Here is a 12,899-nt window from a genome sequence, read left to right on the forward strand (position 1 = left end):
GGCGCGCTACGAGCTTGTAGGTCTGCTATTTTTTTTTTTAATCGAAGAACGAGTCCTGACACAGAAACTTAGCTTTTTCAGAAAACTGTCAGGATGTGCACTGTAGTCTAATTAGCCCTCGAACACCCGCATTAATTTCTACTTGCAAAAAATTGATTTCAACCTTACTACTACTTTGTACTACTAGGACTAAGACTAAAAAATATGTAAAAAAAAAAAAAAAAAAAAGTTTGATGAAAGATTTATAATAATTATATAATAATATAATAAATTAATAATTTACATTTTGGGGATATCTTTCACAATAATGAATAAAACATGTTCTAGACATTCTAATGATCACAAAAAAACATATATTACAATTATTTTACCTACTTTTATTAGGGTAAAGGTCAAAAGTCTTAGGTTAAAAAAAATTCAAAATTCGAGAGTCCAGACATTTTTTATTTGTGTGAATTTCAGCCTCTGTGGGGGGTATTTATATGCAAATATCATGACAAATGGCATTGAAATGGCATTGCAATGAACATCACTGATGACGTTTAGGTGAAAAAAGAACAGAAAAAAATAATAACAATTTAGTAATTAAATAAAATAAAATTGTTGCTAAAAAGCAACGCTGGGTCTTAGAGGGCTAAGACATTTTTTTTAGAATCTCATCTCAGGTCAAAATGGGCTCTAGCTTGGGCTCGATTCATATAGCGATGCTCCCTGCGCTTGCTTGCCGAGAGAAGAGGAGCTGTAAGCCGTTTAATTTATTATTATTTTTGTTGCCGTGGATGCTGTGTCTTCATGCTCGACCGCGTACAGGGCAGGCAGCCTCGTATAGGCCTGTGTGCCAGTGGGCAAACCGGCGGGCTAATACAGGTCAGACAGCAGCTATAGCTGAAGCAGCAAACAGAGTGGGAGTGATGGAGAGCACCCCGGGGCAGCTTATGGCCCTCACAGGTCAAAGTGACTCATCTCTCTGTGTGGATGTGCACATTGTTGATTTGTGTGTGTGTGTGTGTGCGTGTGCGTGTGCGTGTATGTGTGTGTGTGTGTGTGTGTGTGTGTGTGTGTGCGCGTGCGTGCGTGCTCATGTGTGTGCGCGCGCGGCAGCACCCACTAACAAAAAGTAATCAAACTGCAAAATGTATCCATTAGTTATTAATTATCATAGTGTTGATTAAATGTAATTTCACTGTATACGTATATATACAGTATAGCTTGGTTGGTATGAGCCAATTGCTCTCTGAATGAAATTTGCCTTTCTTGGCACTTCTAAGCCAGGCGGTTTTTAATGTGCACACTGTCTGCTTCAGAAGACACCGAAGCATCGAAACATGACAATTGGTCTAATTAATAGTAAAACACATTAACCAGGGGCAATATGCAGTGGTAGAGTTCTGACTGTACATACTGTACATGTGCACAGGCATTGTTGCACAGTCGGACATTGACAGCGACATCTAAAAAGGTCCATGTAACATTTATTCTGTAGGTGCCATTTTGGACATGATTTACTTTTGTTTCAGTGCAGTGATGTTTTTTTTTGAATGTGCTCTGTGTTTTTGTTAACTGATGAATGCCACCTGCATGTTAATAACATGACAATATCATGACGACATTTGTGACTTTAATTTGACTGAGGGACTGTCAATGGATTTTATTTTTTTGAATTTTCAGGGAATCATTGCTTCAAATTGACATATTGGTTGTTCAGTTTGACCCACCGGTTTTGGAGATATGGCTTATAGAGTATAATGTCTTGCAGAAAACGGCGAGTTGAGAAAACGGGCTTGAAAGGTTCACTTCTGTGGTCTCTGACATTACACCTATAGCTACATGTTTAAGCATTTGTTTCATATTTACATGTCGATTTCAGCGCTGACACTTATTTCAGACATGCTCTAGTATGTGAAGAGTCTGTCTGTGCTATTAACTCATTTTGAAAAAGAAAAGGTTTTCTCCTCTGGTGAAAAGCTGGAATTTACGCGATGGCAGGCTCTCAGTCAAATCTGGTCACATTTGTAGTATGACTACAGTCAGTATAAGTTATACACTAGTATATACTCAGTTCACACATTTATCACTGTTCAACTCAAAGTTTCTTTTCACACGCCAAGTAAGAACTTTTGATAGTTGAGGTGCATTCTTCTATACTTGTATCATTTTCACATTATGTGTTAATTTGTTTTTGCTGCCCTGTTAATCAGACAAGTGTGTGTCCAGTGGAAACCTCGTATGAATCTGATCTCAGGTCAGAATGGGTTTAAAGCCCGCTTTTCAATGTTTTAGTGTTTTATGTTTGAATGAGATTGAACTTGACGGAGTCATTGCCGTGTCATTTCCCGATGGTTCTGGCACAGTATGCCGTACACCATGGGTTCCCCAATTAATGTTCCTCAAGGGCCATATTTTGAGGGGGGGGGGGGGAGGCGAGTCCGCACGCGCGAGGTCGAGGCCTTGCCCTGAAAATGAATTAATCTGGATATGTGTACAGCTGTGATGACGTGCTTCACTCTGGCTGTCAACTTGGCTGTTCGATTCACGTTTGTGTGTGTACTGTATTGTATATGTGTGTATGAAAACAGAGCCATTAATTATGTGTATAGTTGAGTGTTTGGTGTTTCCCTGGTGTGTGAGTGGTTGTATTTATCTGCCGGAGGGCCGCCCATCGCTACTACATTATGTATGAGCCAAGCCTCTAGTAGTATATCGCAGACAGCAACCGCAATGCTGCATTTGCTGGACAACCCCTTGTCTGTCTCTGTCTCTGTCTCTGTCTGTCTGTTGTCTGCTGGCCACTGTTGCTTCTTTGTCTCGCATGTTTGTCTTTCTTTGCCTCTCTCTCTCTATGTCTCTCTCTCTCTCTCTCTCTCTCTCTCTCTCTCTCTGTCCCTCTCATAGACCCTTTCTCTCGGTCATTCAGTCAATTTGCATTGGTTGGTATGACAGCATCTGGTGTTTTCATACGTTTTTTTTACTTTCATACGTTTTTTTTTTTACAGATCATGGAAGTGCAGATTGTGAGATTTTAATGGTGTGTCATACATAACGATTATTTTCTTATTTGAATGAGCTTATTCCAAAAAAATATGAAACGCGGCACATCTTATACTCAAGGAGGACAGAATACTCCCATTTAAAACTTTATTTTGGCTCACATTAATAGGAAAAACGTTGGTGCATTCCTCAGAGCATTTGGCCTGAGGCAAAAAAAAGTGATTCATATTTTGTTCTCCTTGTTTTAGACGTTTGAGATGTACTACAGTACGTATGTGTTTCTTTTTTTTTTTGGGGGGGGGGGGGGGGGGGGGAATATGCTCACTGGATTTTGACTTTTTTTGTCATATTTTTTCCTAAATCGTGCTTATTTGAATGTTGGTAACGACATTAATGATCTCAAATGCAGGTACAGTAATGGTTTTGTTCTGCACATTTCTGGCTGTTAAGTCTGTCGGGAAACCTGCACGCCACTGGGTGTTTGCACCACTGAGGGAGTGAACAGCAAAAAGGGATCAAATTATATATGAAATATATTTTCACCATATGTTACTACATTTGACTGAGGCACTGACATTGGATTTTTTTTTTTTTTTAGATTTTGACATATTGACATGGTTGTTCAGTTTGACCCACCAGTTTTGGAGATATGGCTTATAGAGTAATGTCTTGCAGAAAACAGCGAGTTGAGAAAACGGGCTTGAAAGGTTCACTTCTGTAGTCTCTAACATTACACCTAGCTACATGTTTAAGCATTTATTTCATATTTACATGTCGATTTCAGCTCTGTCATTTATTTCAGACATGCTTTTTTGATTGATTTATTTATTAACAGTTTGCAGAATTACAGTACATTTCAAGCACAAACTCAATACAAAGACTAACTGTGAGTGGACGACCCAATTAAGCATTACACTTGTTTACAACAGGGTCCACATTGTTCAATTCATCAAAACATTTAGAGACATACACTTCTATGTAGTTAAAGAACAGAACAGGAATTCATCATATAGGAAGCAAAAAGGGAAAAGATACATATACAGTGAGGGGAAAGGGGGGGGGGGGCGGTGGGGGGGAAACTGCTCAGTATGTGACAAGCAGTCTGCTTGTGCTATTAACTCATTTTGGAGAAAAAAAATTAACGTTTTTCTCCTCTGGTGAAAAGCTGGAATTTGCGCGATGGCAGGCTCTCAATCAAATCTGGTCACATATATACACTGTATATATGGTATATGTAAAATGTTATATATTATATACCAATGTTACATAATTATATACCATCTTATATATTATATACCATTTACCATATATACCATTTTTTTCACAAACAATATTCTCAAAAAATGAATATAATGAAAAAGAGAGGCAGAGATAAAAACCTATAGTGTTTCTTCATTACTACTAGCTAATAGGCGTTTGTGAGCCAGCGGGCCTCGGCATCACTTAGCCGGCACCATCGAGCGGAAAATTAACAATGCTAATCAATGGAGCTGAATGCTGTGTTTTTGTCATCTTCCTGCACTGATGTATTTAGTGCCAGCCTGATTATTACAGAGATAAATTGCTGAGGTCTGGGCGGCCTCTCTCGGGCCCAGAGGGAGAAAGAGATGGTCAATAGGCCTAAATATGTCTAATATATAACCTCCAATTGTTCTGTGTGCGAGCCTTATTATGCATTTGGATTGTCGACAGTCCTGCTCTGGGGCTGTGTAGAATTGAGATGGCCAACGTGGGCTCACTTAATACAGAAACGACGTGTTAAACTGGCATCTAATATCCCATTCTGAACGGGAACCCATTTTGGCGTTGGCATCATGTTATGCTTTAAGCTATTGAAAAATAGCAGATCTACAAGCTCATAGCGCGCCACCGAGTGGCGCGCTACGTAGGTCTGCTATTTTTGAAAAATCGAAGAACGACTGACATTTTTAGAATCTGATCTCAGGTCAGAATGGTTTTAATCAGACCAGTGTATGTGTCCAGTGGAAACCTCGTATGAATCTGATCTCAGGTCAGAATGGGATATATAAACCAACAGAGTGGTATTGTCCGGTGGTACCGCCAGATATGTCGTCCGGTTTCTTAGTTCCGTATACTCTCTTGCATTCTGTCCAATTCGGCACTTTGTTTTCTCTCCCATCTTTTCCTTTATTCAATTGACAGTGTCATTTCCCCCAGTGTCTGCCGTCTGCCGTACCATTTCCCCCAGTGTCTGCCGTCTGCCGTACCATTTCCCCCAGTGTCTGCCGTCTGCCGTACCATTTCCCCCAGTGTCTGCCGTCTGCCGTACCATTTCCCCCAGTGTCTGCCGTCTGCCGTACCATTTCCCCCAGTGTCTGCCGTACCATTTCCCCCAGTGTCTGCCGTCTGCCGTACCATTTCCCCCAGTGTCTGCCGTCTGCCGTACCATTTCCCCCAGTGTCTGCCGTCTGCCGTACCATTTCCCCCAGTGTCTGCCGTCTGCCGTACCATTTCCCCCAGTGTCTGCCGTCTGCCGTACCATTTCCCCCAGTGTCTGCCGTCTGCCGTACCATTTCCCCCAGTGTCTGCCGTCTGCCGTACCATTTCCCCCAGTGTCTGCCGTCTGCCGTACCATTTCCCCCAGTGTCTGCCGTCTGCCGTACCATTTCCCCCAGTGTCTGCCGTCTGCCGTACCATTTCCAATTCCAACTTCCTACCTTCTCCAATTGCATTCACAATGTCAATGATTATTATTTATTTTTTATGCGCTTCAAAGCTGAATTCAGAGAACCACCTCAGTCACACCATCCAAAGTTTGTCTCATAATTAAATTTGCCTTTATAATAGCCTTAACCTCGTACTTTTCTCACCAAAGCATGTGAGGTATTCTAATTCTTAGCTTTGATTGACTGACTGACTGACTGAATACTTTATTAGTCAGAAATAGAATAATGCCACACACATAGTCTCTGGCCTGACAGCGTGTCGCATGTTCGAGTCCCGTTCATGACGACCGTTGCTGCGTGTCTCTCCCCGTCTCTATATAGTATACGTATATACAGAGGCCGAACAAAGTGTCGCGTCGTGCTGCGTAGCTGTTTAGAGGCCATATTCTGAGAGGGAATTGAGCCCTCGTTGGTGTTGTAAAACTCTAAGTACTGAACCCACGTCTGGTTTGACAGACGGGTAGTGGTGTGTGCCGGCTGGGTGGTGTGTGTGACAATCCGGTTGAAGTATACCTTTGGTACGGCGGCGGCGGTCGACGGGCCCGGGAGAACAATAACGCGACACGAGACGCTAAAGGTTCACAAAGTTTATTACACACACACACAGGAAATATATAGAGCTGGATCCTAATGACGTGACAACAACACTTGAGACATAACAACCGCTAACTGCAGCAAGCTGACCTTGCTGTCTGAGATGTCTCCAGTAGCTAACTATAAAGTATGCTATACAGTTCAGTCAGTACATAATACATTATCAAGTACACTGTGCTCTCACGTACTAGTACACAGCCATGGGCGATCAGATTACAACAATTGGCTTGCCGGCCAGCCAATGAGAAAAAGAAAGTGACGAGAAACTGAGGACTATAATAGTTACACCGTCGACCTGATAATAAGATAAACGAGCAGAGAAAAGTGAGAAGGAAAAGTAACATTAAAATTCATGATTATAGCACCTCGGTATAAGACGAAAGAAATCAATTTCCAGGTCGACAAAGCCTCGGAGACTGAAGCTGGAGTAGCACTTTTCGGTCATGTATGGGCGTGAAGATGCGTCGCGATGTGTTGATGATTCCTTGAAGTTCGGTTCCTGACTCTCCAGAGGCCTGCTCCACTGGGGCCCGGCCTGCAGGAGGCAAAGAAAATGGGATCTATTCAGCGTTAATTATGGATTACAACCACGGGTATTATTAGAAATGCCCCTGCTTCATGTTATAATTGCTTATTTCTCATAGTTTTTTTTTTTTAGTTTTTTTTTATGAACAATCATTTTTGGATGCAAGATCAAACAATCAGAAATCTACTTTGAAATTCTAATGCCGTGGCTGATGCGCGGAGACGGGATGTGCGAGATGTCTTTGGTTTTTCCATAATAGGGTTGAGCCTCTTAAGAATTGTGCGTATACCGTATGTGTATGTTTGGAGGTCGAGTACCAACGTTGTTAATATTGCCTCTCAACTTGTGATAAATAAGTCAATAGACCAACAAATGAATATGCCAGAAGACCGACAAGAAGCCAAGAAGGATAAGAGTGTGTGTGTGTGTGTGTGTGTGTGTGTGTGTGTGTGTGTGTGTGTGTGTGTGTGTGTGTGTGTGTGTGTGTGTGTGTGTGTGTGTGTGTGTGTGTGTGTGTGTGTGTGTGTGTGTGTGTGTGTTAGCCTACACAACAGAAGAGTCAGATTTTGTGGCTTAATATTTATTAACTTATGACAAGTACAGTTAGTAGAGCTAACTGGACGATATTAGCATGAGGAGTAGATGCAACGTATAAGCAGTAATGCAATGTGATATATTAATGTAACAAACTATTTTTCTATTTCTGGATTATTTTCAAATTGCACACCGATTTCAGCTCCGGCTTTTAGTTGAATGATAGACAATTATTTAGCATTCGGAATCAGTGGTTAAGCCTTTTTTTTCATTTTGTTTCCCCACTGAGTTTTTGGGGGTTCATGTAAGTGTGCCTGATCGTCTGGTCTTGGTAATAATTCGGCCTATACCCCCACCAGCCACCATCCTCCATATCCCCATCTTCCATATCAAGCAGTTCCTATAGCCGAAAGCCCCCCATACGCCACCATCACAACCCACCACACCACCACACCCATCTCCTATATATAACAAGCCCAATTCCTCGAAACAAACATTCGAACAGACTTACTTGGCTGTCATACGACGTCATTTCAAAAGCCAGATGTTGGAGGAGCTATAGCACCCCTCAAAAATACAATACTCATTAACCCATTCTGACCTGAGATCAGATTCTAAAAATGTCTATTACATCCTGACAGTTTCATTATTAACCCATTCTGACCTGAGATCAGATTCTAAAAGTGTCTTCGATTAAAAAAAAAATAGCAGACCTACAAGCTCGTATCGCGCCACTCGGTGGCGCGATATGAGCTTGTAGATCTGCTATTTTTCAATAGCTAAAGCATAACATGATGCTAACACCAAAATGGGTGCCCGCCCAAAATGGGTTATTATCATTATTGCTAACACCTGTGAAGGAAGTAAGGAAGTGATAGTTTGGAGCCAAATGGACCCTTATATGGGTCTGTAAGCCCAATTCCCACATGAAAGTAGAAGTCCGAGTCGCGGAGGCAGAGCCATGGAGACGTAGCTGCACATGTTTGTTATAGTACAGCCTTTGTGGGTGTGATTGTAATAATAATAAGAGAAAGTTGACCTGTAGTTGACTGATACCCGAGCGTGGGTAGCAGCCTCTAGATGCTGCGAGACGGAGTGAACACGGAGACGGCATAATCCACCAACATATTGGACCTGTGTATGCAAACCGATTAATGATCTACTGTAGCACAGCACTGGCACCACGTTTACACTTCTATTCATTCAAAGACTTTCATTCCAACAGATGCTTATAGGCAATGTGCCTGACGTCATTTAAACGGCTAACAATGGGCTTCTTAGGCACAGGGCGTTATTACAGTAGATTTAAAGCATGCTGGTACTTTTCACTGGTCGACAGACCGACGATAGAAAAGTCTCAATTTTGGAAAAAAAATGCAAAGTGTGGTTGCCGCAATCGCTTGCATAGGCCCCTCCCACTATTTTTGCTAGCCAATTATACAATGTCACGTCACCTCTGCGATCATGTGGAAGTAATTCGGAGGGAATTTATCCCCCCCAAAAATCAACAAACGGTTGCGGCATTTTGGAATTGCTTTTGGCTCTGGGTTGATTAACCCACCAGCGACAAGTGATTCAACTACGCCAATACGTCAATGTTCACCAATACGTCAATGTTCACCAATACGTCAATGTTCACCAATACGTCAATGTTCACCAATAAGTCATGTTCACCAATACGTCAATGTTCACCAATACGTCAATGTTCACCAATACGTCAATGTTCACCAATACGTCAATGTTCACCAATACGTCAATGTACACCAATACGTCAATGTTCACCAATACGTCAATGTTCACCAATACGTCATGTTCACCAATACGTCATGTTCACCAATACGTCAATGTTCACCAATACGTCATGTTCACCAATACGTCAATGTTCACCAATACGTCAATGTTCACCAATACGTCATGTTCACCAATACGTCATGTTCACCAATACGTCAATGTTCACCAATACGTCAATGTTCACCAATACGTCATGTTCACCAATACGTCATGTTCACCAATACGTCAATGTTCACCAATACGTCAATGTTCACCAATACGTCAATGTTCACCAATACGTCAATGTTCACCAATAAGTCATGTTCACCAATACGTCAATGTTCACCAATACGTCAATGTTCGCCAATACGTCAATGTTCACCAATACGTCATGTTCACCAATACGTCAATGTTCACCAATACGTCATGTTCACCAATACGTCAATGTTCACCAATACGTCAATGTTCACCAATACGTCAATGTTCACCAATACGTCAATGTTCACCAATACGTCAATGTTCACCAATACGTCATGTTCACCAATACGTCAATGTTCGCCAATACGTCAATGTTCACCAATACGTCAATGTTCACCAATACGTCAATGTTCACCAATACGTCAATGTTCACCAATAAGTCATGTTCACCAATACGTCAATGTTCACCAATACGTCAATGTTCACCAATACGTCAATGTTCACCAATACGTCAATGTTCACCAATACGTCAATGTTCACCAATACATCATGTTTTAGGAGTAGCTAGGTCACCCAAACAATAACCTATTTTCTATCAATTACACACAGTAATAATTCAACCGCTCATCAAATTATTGGCTCAGGAATGCGACAAGAAATCAGGTATATCTTTTTTGTGGGAGAACTATTCCTTTATTTCCAGGTAAAGTAGTTTGCGCGTGTGTGTGTGTGTGTGTGTGTGTGTGTGTGTGTGTGTGTGTGTGTGTGTGTGTGTGTGTGTGTGTGTGTGTGTGTGTGTGTGTGTGTGTGTGTGTGTGTGTGTGTGTGTGTGTGTCAGCATACTGCCTCTCACACATCACTGCTATAACAAGGCCTCCTCTCCACCCACATTAATTTCCTCAAATTAAATGTTGCCGCTTGTCTTGCACGAGGCAATTAACATACAGTGTCATTTTTCTACCCTGCTCATTACAGAATTACACTCCGAGACATTTCAGCCCTATGCATTATGGGACGAGAGCGAGGGAATGGTGCGTAATGAAGATAATTTGATTAAAATGGAAAGTTTTAGCTATTCTGTTTGTTTAGAACTTGCTGCGTGGCACCCAATAGCCTACAGTAAATCCCACCTGGTGAAAGTAATTAGGTTAAGTTTGTATTTAGCTTTTGGTCTAATTTCAGCTCCTCAATGACGAGTGAGGTGAACTTATAGCCGGGTGCAGAACACACATCAGAGGATGAATTAGAAATAACCGTTGATGACTAGAAGTATTTGGGTTCATATACCGGTATATCTTCTTCCCAAAATGACTTTCAAACTAGGAAGGGTACTATGGCCTGGGCAGCCTGCAATGACATGCATAAGATCTGGTCATCCCAGCTTAGTAAGATGCTAAAAGTAAAAATATTTAGGACGACCGTTGAGCCGATTCTACTCTATGGCTCCGAGACATGGACACTTTCAAAGAAACTAGTGAAAAGGTTGGATGGCACTTACACCCGCCTTCTAATGAGAGCACAAAATCTGTCTTGGAAGAGAAGAGCCGCCCATCGACTGATCTAATATACGGCAACCTTCCCCGTGTTTCTTCACTGGTCCGATCCAGAAGAACACAGTTTGCCGGCCACTGCTACAGAGCTGACAATGAGGTTATATCTTCCCTTCTTCTCTGGAGTCCTGCCTCAAAGCAGACCAGAGGTATAGAAAACTGTCGTTCCCTGATGTCATCGCTATTAGGGACACAGGCATCAGTAAAGCAGGAACTGGGGATAGCAATGAAGGACCGGGAAGTCTGGCGTAATATTGTGAAATCCACGACCTCGACCGCGGTCGGAAAAGGATGATGACGACTGTGAAAACCTGCAAAACTCGTCCGTCGCTCCATGTATGGTTGTCTCCATATATGAAGATCACGAGGCCTCGTGACACGCTCCTGAAGGTTGACAGTCCGTCACGGCTCGTCACACGCTCCGTATATGGCCGTCTCCATAATATCAGACGGTGTGACAGAATCAAAGATCACGATGCTGTGACGAAATCAAACCCTCTACACTCAAGAAACGCCATGTATGGCCATGAACCCTGCGGCCCTACCTGTTTTTCATTGTGGATTTTCAATTTGGCCAGTGAAAAACAGGAGAAATATATGGGAATGTCAATATATGTATAGGTATTGGATGGAGCCCGCACACCACAGGCATAAGAAAGACGTTCTTTATTGAGATACTGACAACGTTTCCATCTATTTGATCTTCATCATAGGTCATGTGAACATACACCAAAGTTTGTAAACCCTTTGTAAACCCTGACCTGAGATCAGATTCATATGAGGTTTCCACTGGACACACACTGGTCTGATTAACCCATTCTGACCTGAGATCAGATTAAAAAAAATGTCAGTCGTTCTTCGACTTTTTTCAAAAAATAGCAGACCTACAAGCTCGTAGCGCGCTATGAGCTTGTAGATCTGCTATTATTCAATAGCTAACACCAAAATGGGTTCTTTATTTTGGCCATAATTGTGACAGTCTACCAAGTGTGGTTGCCGCGACGTGAGTCACACTTGCAAATGAACCAAGTTGGTCCAACACATGGATCTCCGTATATGGAGCTGACGATCATCACCTGGATCTCCATTATGTGAAGATCACGACACTGACCTCATCAAACCCCCGGATAGCCATACACGGTTTGACACACTAGATCTGCATACAACCCATTCTGACCTGAGATCAGATTCTAAAAAAAATGTCTTCTAAATCCTGACAGTTTTCTGAAAAAGCTATGTCTTCTATGTCAGTCGTTCTTCGATTTTTCAAAAATAGCAGATCTACAAGCTCATAGCGCGCCACCGAGTGGCGCGCTATGAGCTTGTAGATCTGCTATTTTTCGATAGCTAAAGGAGACATTAACCCCACTGAAGTGGACATCTATTTAACGTAATAAAAAAGCAACCTTTGGGAGACTGATACTAGAATCGTTTACATTCTCAATACACAAAGATGTTAGTCAGTTACAGTGTGTATAATATACACATATATATACACATATATTTGATATATCAACCATTTTGTCTCATTTACATATTATGTAAATGAGACAAAATGGTTGATATATCAAATACTGTATGTTTAGACTTTTATTTAGACCCTATGACGCTCTTAAAATAATATAACAACTTGTTTCAGATATAGTGAGTAAAGTAAAGTAAAAAAAAACAGACAGACAGACAGAGCACAGAAAGTCAGACAAACCAGTCATCTCTGGTTTTTTAGAAGCTTGTCACTATCGGGGCACTACAGGTTACATTTCATTATACCGTAGCTTTAGCCTTCAAACGGTATTTCCAGCACACAAGCAGACACAACACACATACAAAATTCTGATACTGGACACGCACGCACGGACACGTGCACGGACACGCGCACGGACACGCACACGCACACCAAATACCAAACTGTCTGTAGATTAATTATTTGAGCAGTTGGGAGGAACAGAGAGGGGGGGGGGTGTAGAGAGAACACAAGAGAGAGAGAGAGAGGGTGCAAATGGCTTAAAGATAAAGAGATGAGGATTGTGAAGAAGAAAGGTAGACCGAGAG

At 41.8% G+C, this 12,899-nt stretch overlaps 1 protein-coding gene across 1 annotated transcript in view; it reads left to right on the top strand.

Annotated features, from left to right (window-relative positions):
• Positions 1-12,899, top strand: part of atrnl1a (attractin-like 1a) — a 452,296-nt gene that overhangs the window by 342,971 nt on the left and 96,426 nt on the right. The gene's annotated exons all lie outside the window — the stretch shown is intronic.

Source organism: Protomyctophum parallelum (genome assembly GCF_964188405.1).
Source record: "Protomyctophum parallelum genome assembly, chromosome: 10".
Lineage (NCBI taxonomy): Eukaryota > Metazoa > Chordata > Actinopteri > Myctophiformes > Myctophidae > Protomyctophum > Protomyctophum parallelum.